We start from the raw sequence: 13,532 nt of genomic DNA, 5'->3' as shown, positions 1-13,532 counted from the left end.
CAGAGTTTTCTTGTGGGACAGTGAGATTAGGGAACAAATGTGGATGGTTGGTGCAGAATAGAGTGGGCTACCGTTAGTTGGAAATATTGAAGATAGCTTTGAAATTCCATTCAGGAAATCCCACCACTTGTTTTTATGTAGATCAATGAAGTGGTGAATTCAGATTGGAGGCACATTTTTCTAATCTGTTGTAGTGTTGTTCTAGCCCTTTTGCTGTTTGTGTAGATTGGGACAGCATAGAGTAGACTAGATGGGAGGGAAAACACTGGATGTAGCCTTTTGGGCTTTTTCTGAGAGAAAGGTTTTGATTCTGTATATAACACCTGTATTTTGATACATTGGATATATGGCGGTCACATTTTAATTTATTGTCCAGGGTAAGTCTCAGGAGTTTGATATTTGAAGCAATATCCAGGATAAGGAATTACTGAAAATGAAAAAATAGTGTGAATGACAGAAATGGATCTAGATAAGAAGAGCAAGGCTTTTGTCTTTCCAACATTAAGTACTATGTCATTTTGTTGTAGCCAGAATTTGATTGAAGAGTATGATTCTTGGGTTTTGCCTTGCAGTTCATTAATGGAAGGGTAATAGCAAACAAGGACAGTCATCTGCATACTTAATTCAACAGCAACTTAGATTTATGGATGGGTGACAAAAAAGTTACTCCAGGACTTGCCCCTGTACTACTAATGATCAGGTGCAGCTCCTAAATGCTTCACCCCATACATGAGTCCCCTCAAATTATCTATGGTATGATCCCAGTTATTGTCATTGGGGGTATACAATTATCAATGAATGGATGGTTAAGGCCGATCTGTAACCAAATGAGTTAGGTTATTTCAAGCACAAAAAGGGAAATTGGCTAGGCTTAAAATGACTCACAACGGCAGTAGGGTCCAGAAGTGGTCTGTAGATCTTTGACAAATATATTAAAGAGTAATGGGCCCACTACACTGCCTTGGGGGACATCTATGTTAACAGGGAAGAAGGAAGAGTAAACTGTTTGACACGTGACACATTGTATTATGTTACTTAGGTAGCTATTGAGCAATTTGCTGGTGTTATTAAAGAGGCTGAGAGTGTTGAGTGTTTGAAACAGTTTACAACGAGACTGTCAGATACCTTTGAGAGAACAAGAAAGGTGGCAGAAACCAAAAGACTGTTACTATGATGGAAGCAGACAGTATTTACTAAAGATACCAAATCAGCTGTGCTGCGGTTAGGGCAAAAACCATGCTGGGAGCTAGAAATTAGGTTTTGGTCTATAAGGTACTGTAGTAATTATGGAAGAAAACATATTACCAATATCTTTGATAATGAAGGCAGTATGACAATTGGGCTGAAGTTACTAAGACTGTTAGAAATGATACTTTTATGTAGAGGTAATATGAAACTTTGCTTCCAGATTTTTGGAAACTTAGCATTCAGTTATGTATTGGCTCAGGGACATTTGTTTACTCTTTCATTTTTAAAACATAAGGCCAATAGTGTGTCTGAAGTTGCAATCAGTGAACTGACCATTTTTAACATACATGCCATCGCTAATCCTTCACCTGCCATAACTCTGATTATTTGATATTTTACATATTAGCAGAATGTAACACAACAAAAGATACTGAACCTTTTGATGCTCTCTTTTCCAAAAACAGCATCCTGTCTGTCTGGGAAATAGTTGTAGTGAAAGTGTATCTGCTCCACCACTCTCCACAGCACAGTTTGAACAATAGCACATATCTGTTCCTCATTACGTCCTCATACACTTTCTACAGATGAGCTATGCATGAACTTGAAACCATTATTAGTGAGATAAGGTAAGTGATGCATATTATGATGCTGCTACAAGCAATGCTAGTTACAATGCAACATGCTTTGGAGATGCAAGAATTTTGTGAACTGTGAGGAATTTTTTTTTTCATTCCTATCTTCTGAGCTCAGAACTTCAGGAAATTCTCAGTGACAGAAATAGCAGATTTCTTGGGGCTAGGAAAATTGCCAATTTTCAGTGACTTGGACTTACCCCTTTCGTAAAGAACATGTCAGTAATTCAAGCAAAAGAGATGCAGTAGCAGTTACCCTGGAGGGGTGGACCCTTCAGGAGTGATAATATCAAGTACATCAGAGAAACTGGTCTGTTGTGGGTCAGGGAAGAGGTAGGGAGTATGAGACAGTTTAGATTTGGCTGTCATTCACAGAAGGTGGAGGGAAATAACATCAGTCATAGTCTAAGTCACAAAGTACCCATTTTAGACAGAACACACCATGGTTATCAAATAATGTAAAGAACAGCTGCAGCCACAGCTTGCCTGGTACTGGACTTTTTAGTCCTTTGTGACTGCTAATGGAAATGTGAGCACAGTATCATCTTCTGGTTGGCTTTTTATATCTGGCAGTATTGGTAGTTAGATGGTTTCAAGTCCACGCATAGCTTATCTGTAGAAAGTGTATGAGGACGTAATGAGGAACAGATATGTACTATTCTTCAGACTGTGCTGTGGAGAGTGGTGGAGCGGACACACTATCACTACAACTATCTCCCAGATAAACATAATGTTGTTTTTGGAAGAGAGAGGATCCAGAGGTTCAGTATTTTTTGTTGTGTTACAAATTTCGCTAATATGCAGAAGTTCATCTCTAAGCTGCTTTTTGTGTGTTGAGGCACATGCAATCATCGCTCATAGTCTGAATGCTTCTTATGTTGATACTTTTACTCACGTTCCTTGTACATCTGCAGAGGGGGAGGAGAGGACAACTGGTATGTGCAGACTGATGCACCACAAGTGTCCATACTCTGCTATCATAGCTAGGAATGATTCATGAAGGCTTGATCCTTTTTTTAAACAAGAAACATCTTTATTAAATTAGTGTGTATGACACAGGCAATCATACATTTTTATAAATGAAAACAAATCATACCAACATAATTTTAGTTGCAAACATTATACATTACAAATCTTACTGATATAATTTTAGTTGCAAATATTACACATGGCTTATAATCTATCCAGTCATTGTCAGTCAAACATTACATAGCCCATTCAAATCCTGCCTTCTTTTAAACCTTGTTCCTCCTCTGCATGTATTGTTCCCACAATTCACATTTTTTCTATGTAATTTGCTCCTACCCTATTTTAAAGATAAATATCAATTGTTTTATCTCTATTACTATATTCACTACTTCTAATAAAGGTGGTTTAGACGTTGATTTCTGCTTACTAGTAATTTGTTTTTTGGCAGCCACCATAATTAGAATCAGCACGGCCTTACTATATCTAGGCAATTCTGATTCTGTATCACAGCTCAAAAAATAATCTCCCTAGTTGCACCAACTTGTTCACCTTGTATCTCTGACAGAGCAGTCTGCAGGGATTTTTTAAAGTATGCCAACTCATTACACTCCTAGAAAATATGTTCCCAATTACCTCTTTCTTCCGCATCACAGCTCCAACATTTGCTGTCTACCTGAGGAAAAAGTCTCTGGAGTCTACTTGGGGTATAAAAATACCTATGTAAACACTTCCAACCAAAGATCCTAACTCTTCTAGACTTTTTTGCATATTTGGCAGACATACACATATCCCCCATTGTTTCTTTGTGAATTGCTTATCCAATCTCTCTTCTCACTCTTTTCTAACCTCCGCTGATTGATTTACAGTTACCATGCAACATTTTGTATGCTGTATTGATTACTCCTTTTTAACGGCAGCTTCTGTTCTAGATTCTACTAAAAACTCTACCAGTACTGGTCTTTCACATAGGATTCCCCTATTTCTATCTCTGCCTACACTCTGATATCAGTGCTTAGTAGGGAAGGCAATCTACATTCTGCAGCACTTTATTAACTGCTATCCACATTTTCTGCTCTGGTTGATAAACATGCCTGATCTGTGTATAAAACTAAAGGGACTAAAAACATTTTAACTGCTTGTATATTGCTATCCATATCCATATAACAGATCTTCCAATTTCACAGTTTTTATTTATTTATTTATTTATATTTGTTGACCGGGAGTGTCCGACTGGACGTAGGTCCATTTTCAGCGGAGGCCCGGGGAGAAAAGCTCCACAGTTAAAATAAACAGACAGTAGTTACACTGGATTACATAGCGATTAACAATCTACATAGCAATTACTTAGAACATATTTACAGATGAAGAACATAGTACATCAGTAGACAACTAGAATTTTTATCTGTGAAGTACATAACAGACATTAACAAATGTTACAATAAGAAGTTCCTACTGTATAATAAGTACTAGGCTTATGAGCATCTGAGCTTACTATAATCAAGGTAGTTAGTGGAGTGGAAAGAAAGATAGTGGTTGGATGGGGTGGGTGATATTAGAGTGGGAGTTGCAAGGGTATAGCCAGCATGTTTTTAGGTGTGCTTTTAGTAAAGGTTTGAAGTAGGTGCATGATGGTATGGAGGTAATTGTGGGTGGGAGGGAGTTCCATAATTTGGGTATGGAGCAAGAGAATACTGCTTCACCAGCAGAGTTATTGGCTTTAGTGATCTGCAAGTGATTTTTGTTGCTGGATCTTAGTGGTCTGGTGGTACAATAGGGTTGGAGTAGATTCTGGAGGGATGGGACATTTAGTGGATGGTTTACTAGTTTGTGGGCGAGTGAGAGTTGATACCATTGAAGGAGGTGAGGGAGTTCAAGCCAGCCCAGTTCAACAAGTGAGAGACAGTGGTGACTATGGTAGGATGCCCCTGTGGCGAATTTGGCGATTTTGTTGTAGCAGGTCTCTAGCTTGTTTAGATCGCATTGCCTTAGGTTGGTATATATTGGTAAGGCATAAAGTAGGGTGGAGATAAGGTGGGAATTTGCTACTGAAATCTTTGCTGCTTTGCTGAGAAGTTGCTTATTTCTGTATAATGCTCCTAGTTTTTTGTGGACTTTTTTTATGGTCATGGATATGTGAATGTCGAATTTTAGTTTATTGTCTATTTCCACTCCTAGCAATTTGGTGTTTTCAGTTGGGTATATAGTGGTGTTGTCTTTTGCTGTGATGTTAAAGTGAGAGTTGTTTTGAGTATGTTTGGTGGGTTGGAAGATGAGTAGTTTAGTTTTGTTTGGGTTGAGTATTAATTGGGCATCAGATAACCAAGTTTCAACAGAGGAAAAGGCTTCCTGTGTGACTTTTTGCAGTTTAGGTAAGGACTGGGCTGAGCAGATGATGGTTGAGTCATCTGCGTATTGTAGGAGTGTGCCATGTTTGGTGGCAGAGGCTAGATTATTGGTGAAAACAGAGAAGAGTAGGGGTCCAAGGATGGATCCTTGGGGAACCCCTATGGTGACAGGTAGTTGGGGAGATATGTCATTCTGCCATACAATGGATTGTTGGTGGTCAGACAGGTAACTCTGAAACCAGTTGGTGACTGATTGTGAGAAGGATAGGTTATTGACTTTTTACATTATCTTGTTTAATTTATTCCCACATATCTTTAGCTGCCACACCAGAATCCGTTTTAATCCATACTCCTAAGTACTTTATTTTATCATATCCCCATAAATATGGATATTGCTGTACCAATTCATGTGTGGATATATAACTTACAGATATTGCCTTTGTTTTAGTTTCATAAATTTTGATGCAAAAAAAGATTTGAAACTGCCTCAAAATGTTCCACAACACTAAAATGTCCTTTTCTGGTTTTAAGAGGTATAAAATAATAACATCTGCAAAAAAAGCCACCTTTTCTTGACTACCATATGAATTAAATCCTTGAATTTCTGAATGTCTTATTTTTTTGCCAATGTTTCTAAATGTAGTCCAAATAACAATGGGGAAAGAGGACATGCCTGCCTGGTTCCTCTGCTCAAACAGAAATTACTACAAGGCTTGATTCATTTGTGCCATGGATAGTACAGCAGAACTCATTTGTTTAAAATGTAAAATAAGGGACCAAGTGCTGTAAGTGATTCTACTGGCAAGATTCCTGCAGCATTACTGTGTGGGTCAAACATAATGTTTGTCATGCAATGCTGCTCCTCTGAGTAAAGTGCCACTGACAGCTTTGCAATACATAATTGTATAGATTTTTCTGTGCTAGACTGGTAATGTTGATGTTCAGCAATAGTTTGCTGTGCACGCCAGCATCCTGGTACCATTGGTGCCATTCATCTTCTTCCAGTGGTGGTCTGAAGTATGACTGTCATAAATGTTTACTGTTATTCACTGTATCTCTACAGTTCACACGTTTGTGAATTGTGGAGATTGGTGACACTACACATTTACATATGTAGACTCTTCCATGTACACAGTATTATACATGTGGATCTTCCAAGGCACCTGAGCAGGTTTGTAAATTATACAGGACTCAGGTACCACAGGCCTTGCTTGCCCTATATAAAACTGCAGGGGCTATGCATATAAATTTTTGCCACTAATTTAGCTCAGTTATGTGTAGTCGTCTGCCCAAATAAATCGAACCAAGTTAACATGATGAAGCCTTACCATGACAGGGAGGGTCTTGTGCTGAGTACTTGCAGTGGGTGGCAGGAAGAGTCTGACAGGAATCTGGTGACTGATCTCCTCAGTGAGGCTCAGACTGACACCTCAGTGGAAGGGGTAGCAATGTCCCAGTGGATATCCCCTACCCAGGTTTGAGAAATCCAAGCAGTGTTACAGACGTTTGGAGACATATTCACTGGGAAACCTGGGTGCATCCACCTGGGGCAGCACCACGTGGATACAGGACCCCAAAGACCTATCAAGCAAGCCCCTTACACGGTGCCTGAGTGAGTCCAACAGACTCTGAGGGAGGAGATACAGGAAATGTTGGAACTGGGAGTAATCCAGGAGTCCAGCAGTTCCTGGACCACCCCAGTGGTGCTGGTACCAAAGAATGATGTCAGCACTAGGTTCTGTGTGGACTACAGAGAACTAAACAGTCACACATAGTCAGATGCTTACCCCATGCCTAGGAAAGATGAAGCCTTGGAGCAGCTGGGTGGGATAAGTACCTCACCGCTATTGATCTGACCAAGGGCTACTGGCAGATGCCCTTGACTTCCACTGCTACAGAGAGGTCAGCTTTTGTGAATCCTTGCAGATTATACAAGTTCATGATGATGCCCTTTGGGATGAAAACTGCCCCAGCGATAGTCCACAGGCTGGTAGTTCATATCCTAGCAGGAGCAGGTGATTATGCCCTTGCTTATCTGGATGACATTACCATCTACAGCCATTCCTGGCAAGAACACCTTAATCATGTCAGGGAGGTCCTGGGCAGACTGACTGCAAAGGGCAGGGTTGACCATTAAGCCCAGCAAGTGTCAGGCGGGTATGGCAGAGGTCTCCTACCTGGGACATAGCATAGGGAGTGGTAAGATCAGGCCAGAACCTGCCAAAGTAAAAGCTATTAAGGACTTCTAGATGGCTGTACATTGAGTAACAGCTTAATTCTAGCTCTCCCAGTGTAAAAACAGAAACTCAGCAGAGAAGGCCAGTAGACTTGTGTTAATGGGTAAATTTCAGTAACTGGCTAGTAAGTATACTGCCTGGATGCCAAGCGAAAAAGAAATACAGAGGACCTGGAAAAAAATCAGCTAAAAAAAAGTGAGGAAAACATACTGACATGGGAAAGTCATGCAGCTGTTCAGCACAAAGCAATGCAACCTCCAGACATGAATTCCGGTAACCTACAGAAGATACAAGACAACTACACACAGACCTGGTTAAAATAAAGGAAACACTGATGGAGTATATTAACACAAACAACAAAAGGCTGGAAAAAATGGAAGAAGCTTTAAACAAATATTCAGCTGAGATGATAAAGCTGCAAAAGTCAGAGGCTGAAATGAAGAAAAGACAGGCTGAATATGAAAGTGCTCAGGAAGAGATGTTTCAAAAAATAATATAATTAGAGGACAGAGCATGTAGGGAAAACCTGAGATTTTTAGCTATACCAGAGAAGTGGGAAAGAACAGACTGTATTAATTTTATGAAACCACAAATAAGCAATTAGACTGGTATTTCACAGCAGGAGTTGTTAGTTGAAAGGGCACATTATGTGTATACTCCATACCCGACTATGAGAAAGCAACCTACACATTTAATAATAAAGATGCAATCCTGCCAGCAGAAGGAGATGATTTTGATAAAACTGTGACAGAAGGACAAAGTACTAAAAGCGAGAGACAGCAGAGTGTTTGTGGAGAAAGATTACTCATTGTACACCAGGCAGAAGAAAAGCAAATTTATTCCACTACTGAGGAAATGTAGAGATACAGGTAGGAGATTCAAAATGCTGTACCCAGCTACATTCAAATTATTCTTCCCTGGAGGGACAAAATCATTTTTTGATGCAGTACATACTAAGGAGGAAATACAAAAGTTAGCCCAACAAAAAGTGAGCTGAGAAACAGAAATAGATGCTGCTTATTTTTCTTCTGGTAATAAAGACCACAGAGAGACTATACATGTGAAACTTTTTCCAATGTTTCAATGGAAAATGTTGGAGTGGAGGAAGGGAGCACAAGAGTTGACTAGAAGAATCGAGAGTACATTGGAAATGAAGCAGAGACAGAATTTGGAAGATGGAGATCAACAGTAATAATATCAGTATCTAAATGTGGGATTACACTGTAATAATCATATAAGTGAAATATGACAAAACAAGAACATCTGGAAATATAGGACTTTTTCAGAATTTGTTCGACTTGTGGGGGACTCTAAAGCATATGCCTTACTTCATGTTATTAATGTTCAAAAATTGTTTTGTGGAGGCGAAGAGGAAGACGAAACTTAACGGTAAGTAAATACATTTTTCTTACTAGCAGTATATTTTTCATGCTATAAAATTAAGTATTCTCAGTTATTTCATGATATAAAGTTAAGTTTTCTCAATTATTTTCAAGTGTAATGGAGACTGTAAACAGGTGCTGCGGTTATTTTTTTCTTTTCTTTATCCCTTCTCGCTTTCTTCTTGTTCAGTTTTACAAAATGTAGGCAATGCAATAAAAAAAAGCCTGGTTAAAAGAGCATGATGAAAAAAAATATATGCTTTTCCTCATTTTTGCATGGGGTAATGAATGGATTAAGAACCTAGACTCATTTATTAACAAGTTTTAAGAGTAAGCAAGTTAATGAAAAAGAATACTAAATATTACGAGGCAAATACATGTATGTGTATGCTCATTAGCAATTCTGCACCTGATCTTAATGTTTCCATGGAAACAATCTGATAAAAATAAACTATTTGCAGATATTTTATACCTGACAAACCAGAAAGAGACACTGCAGTGCGGTGGAACATTTTGAGACCGTTTCAAATCTTTTCAAAATAAAAAAATTAATGAAGCTAAAACAAAGGCAATAGCAGTAAATTATGTACCCATGCACGAATTGGTTCAGCAGTATCTGTATTTATGGGGAAATGATAAAATGAAGTGTTTATGAGTATGAATTAAAATGATTCTGGTGTGGCAGCTAAGGATATGTGGGAAGAGACTAAGAAAAACATAATACAAAAACTGAGAAAATGGAAGCTTTTTATATGGATATGGACATTAAGATACAAGCATTCAAAATGTGTTTAGTCCCTTTAGTCTTATACACAGGTCAGGCATATTTTTATCAACCATAGGAGAAGTTGTGGATAGCAATTAATAAAGAGCTGAAGGACTTTATCTGGGGGGGAAGATGGCAAGAGTCAAGTGGGATAAGCTGATTCTTCCGGTAGAACAGGATGGACTGGGATTACCCAATTTGAAGGGGCATTTCAGAGCTACACGGTTAAGGCTCCTATACATAGCACAAACAGAAAACTATAATTCAAAGTGGAAAGGGATGATGTTGAAACAGGGGGAAGCTCAAGAAACAAGGAGAGACTGTGATTTTGGATGCAGATTTTTAACGAGAATAACATCATCATACAGAATATTATATCCATAAAGTAGCACAAAGTATTCTAAGAACTAAGCCAACATGGGAATGGAGAATGGAAATTCTATGGTTAGGGATGACTGCAATAAGGGATATAAACAATAGGCAAGAGGGGCATTGAATTTATTGGAGAAAACTGGCAAAAAAAAATGGTATTCGGAGCAAATAACTATAGAGGGAAAGGTAACAGAATTGGAAGAGGCCAAGAATTTACTTGGACTGCAGGTTAGAGAATGCCTTCCCTATCAAGGATTGATATCAGAGTACAGGCAAACAGAAAAAAATAGGGGGTCCTAAACAAAAGACCAGCACTGGTAGAGTTTTTAGTGGAATCTAGAATAGAAGCTGCCATAAAAAAGGAATAATTAGTAGAGCAATAAGAACCAATCAGAGGAGGTTAGAAAGGATTGGGAAGAGGGACTGGATAAGCAATTCACAAATAAACAATGGGAGGATATATGTATGTTTTCCAAATATGCAACAAAATCTAGAAAATTTAGGATTTTTGATTGGAAATGTTTACATAGATATTTTTATACCCCAAGTAGACTCCAGAGAATTTTTCCTCAGGTAGAGAGCAAATGTTGGAGATGTCACAGGGAAGGAAGAGGTACTTGGGAATATATTTTAAGGGAATGTGGTACAATGGTGGACTTTGAGGATTCCCTGTGATATGCACTGCTGCAGATGCTGGGTGGGCGGACTGATTTGATGAAGGAGATTATTATTCTGAGCTATGATACAGAATCAGAATTGCCTAGACATGGGCAAGGCCTTGCTGTGTCTAATTATGGCGGCTGCCAAAAAGCAATTACTAGAAAATGGAAATCAAAATCTAAACCATCTTTACTAGAAGTAAGTAACAGAGATAAAACTACTGGAAAAGAGATATTTAGAAAAGGGTAAGAGCAAACTACATAGGAAAAATGGAAAGTGTGGGAACAATACATACAGGGGAGGAATGATGAGGTTTAAAAGAAGGCAGGACTTAAATGAGCTATGTAATGCCTGACTGAAAATGATTGGGTAGATTATAAGGGATGTATAATGTTGTCAATTGGGATTGTGTCAGTATGATTTGTGATGTAAAATGCTTGCAACTAGGACTGTGTCTGTGTGTTTTTTTTCATTTATATAAACATTGTGATTGCTTATGTTGTAAGTGATGGTTTAATAAAGATATTTCTTGTTTAAAAAAAGGGTCAGGAATTGAATAATTTATGCAATGTTGCTTAGGCTATATGACATACAGCAATATTTCTGAAGTATAATGTTTAATGTTAATCACTGCGGTGGTGGTGCTGCGGTAGCGTTGTCGCCTCACAGTAAGACATCCTGTTCGATTCTCAGCTAGAGCATCTTCTGTGTGGAGACATGCGGGAATGGGCGTACCTTTGTTGAAGGTTGTGCGTCAGAGCTGGCAACTCGGCACGTAAAAATCTACTGCCAATCATTAGCTGACCGGAGTTCCGCTGTGGCGACCTCTACCTGGGAAAAGCCGAAAGACACAACAACAATGTTTAATGTTAATTTGTTATTTATTTATTTATTTACATTTGTTAACCAGGTAGATTCCAGCTGGGCAAGCAGCCATTTTCAGCAGAGGCCCGGGCAGAAAAGCTCCATAATAACAGTACAAAAACGATTACAAACATTTTTTAAAAGATTTACAAACAATACACAAAAAGTTTGACAATTACCAAAAATCACAATTTACAAAAAGGGAATGTAAAACAGAAAAACTTTACATTTCCTAAGCCTTGCTACAGAGAGTAATATGAAACTCATTAGATATATAAAAACCATTGTGGTATTTTCATTTGGTAGAAGTAAGAAAAGGAGAATATAGCAGAAAAGAAAAAAAATGATTGATGGCATGAGAAACTAGCCAGGAGTATTACAGGAGCATAGCCACTGCTGGTAAAGTATTCCTTTAGGAGTTGTCTGAAGCTATAATGATATGTGTGTTTTTTAAGATATTCTGGAGTAATAGGTTCCACTGTTTGGCTACTTTGAAGGAGAAGAGAGAGAGTCACCAAAGGAATTTTGGGACTATGTTACCTTGAGTAAAAGTTTATTGGATGATCTAATGGTTAGTATTTAGTTGCACTAGGATGGAGAGTCCAGGGCAGTTTTCAGGTTTGTGGATAATGGAGTGGGCAATGGTGAGCTGACTGAGCGATAGCAGATTGGGAAATTCAAGCCAATGTAGTTTTTGGAGAATAAGGCAATGATGGGTACTGTTGGGTACATTAGCAGCAAATTTTGTATTTTGTTATAGCAGGACTCAAGTAGATGTAAATCAGACATGCGCAGGTTAGTGAAAAGTTGAGAACAGTAGAGGAGAGTAGATAGGAGGTGGGATCTGGCTATGGCTAGTCTGTAAGGTTTGGCCTTATATAGTGCACCAAGTTTGATGTGAACCTTCTTAATTGTGAGTGATATGTGTTTATTGAATGTTAGATTGTTGTCTACTGTGACACCAAGTAGTTTTGTTTAGTTAACTTGCTCTATTATAGTGCCATTAGTGGAGTAGATGAAAAGAGGAGGTGGTTTTGCTTTGGTTTCCTGTTGGAGAAAATCCATTAATTTTGTGTTGTTTGGGTTTAGGATGAGTTGAAGTTCATTTAGGTAATTTTCAATATCTAGAAACAACTTTTGCAGTTTATCTTGGAGTTCTTGGGGTATGGGAGCAGAGCAAATAAGAGTAGCATTGTCAGCATATTGAATGATAGAAGCAGATTAAGTGGCAGTGTTTAGACTATTTGTGAATATAATAAAAAGGAGAGGGCCAAGGATGGAACCCTGAAGAACCACAATGGAGATGGGAGGAGTGTGGAGAATTTATTATCCCATTTAGTTGCCTGTTGTTGATTAATAAGGTAGCTAAAGAACCAGATCAGAGCTGCAGAGTTGAGGTTGAAGGAGGCTAGAGTGTTTAGTAGTTGATGGGATACCATATCAAAAGCTTTGGACATATCAAGAAATGTAGTAGAGACTAGTTGTCCACTGTTTTTGAGGAGGTTGCTGTAGTTAGTGAAACTTATGAGGGCTGTGGAGGTACTGTGTTTTGGACAGAAGCCATGCTGTGAACTAGATAAGAGGTTATTTGCAATGAGGTGGTCTAGCAGCTGCTTATGGATACATTTCTCTAAGATTTTGACTAGGGGTGAGAGAATGGCAATGGGCCGATAATCAGACAGATCTTTAGATGGGCCTACCTTGTGGAGGGGGATGATATGGGATATTTTCCATAGTATGGGGACATATTGTTCTGCGATGGATTGATTGATTAGGATAGATATGGGATAGGTGATGGAGCTTGCAGCAGTTTTTAAGAAGTCATTAAGAAGAAATTTGTTAATACAGTTTGATGACTTTTGTATAAATGTTAAATTTGTCACAAGTGATAATCTAATAAAAGTGTTAAGAAAAATAAATAAATAAGTGGAAGCTATTCAAGCATGGCCTGCCCTGTTACCAAAAAGCTGGTGAGAACATTCTTGGGGACAACGGGGTACTGTCGAAAGTATGTTTCCAGTTATAGTACAATAGCTGCTCCCTTCACAGACCTGATGAGGAAAAACAGGTCAGATAAGGTTGTGTGGACCCCAACCTGTGAGCAGCCATTCCAAAAG

The 13,532-nt window shown here is 38.6% G+C and overlaps 1 protein-coding gene across 1 annotated transcript in view; it reads right to left on the bottom strand.

Annotated features, from left to right (window-relative positions):
• TPP1 (tripeptidyl peptidase 1) overlaps positions 1–13,532 on the bottom strand; it is a 1,081,063-nt gene that overhangs the window by 633,967 nt on the left and 433,564 nt on the right. The gene's annotated exons all lie outside the window — the stretch shown is intronic.

Source organism: Protopterus annectens, chromosome 6.part0 (assembly GCF_019279795.1).
Source record: "Protopterus annectens isolate FY-2018-M chromosome 6.part0, PAN1.0, whole genome shotgun sequence".
Taxonomy (NCBI): domain Eukaryota; kingdom Metazoa; phylum Chordata; order Ceratodontiformes; family Protopteridae; genus Protopterus; species Protopterus annectens.
Note: the sequence above shows the minus strand (reverse complement) of the source record. Positions and strands in the feature narration are given on the sequence as shown.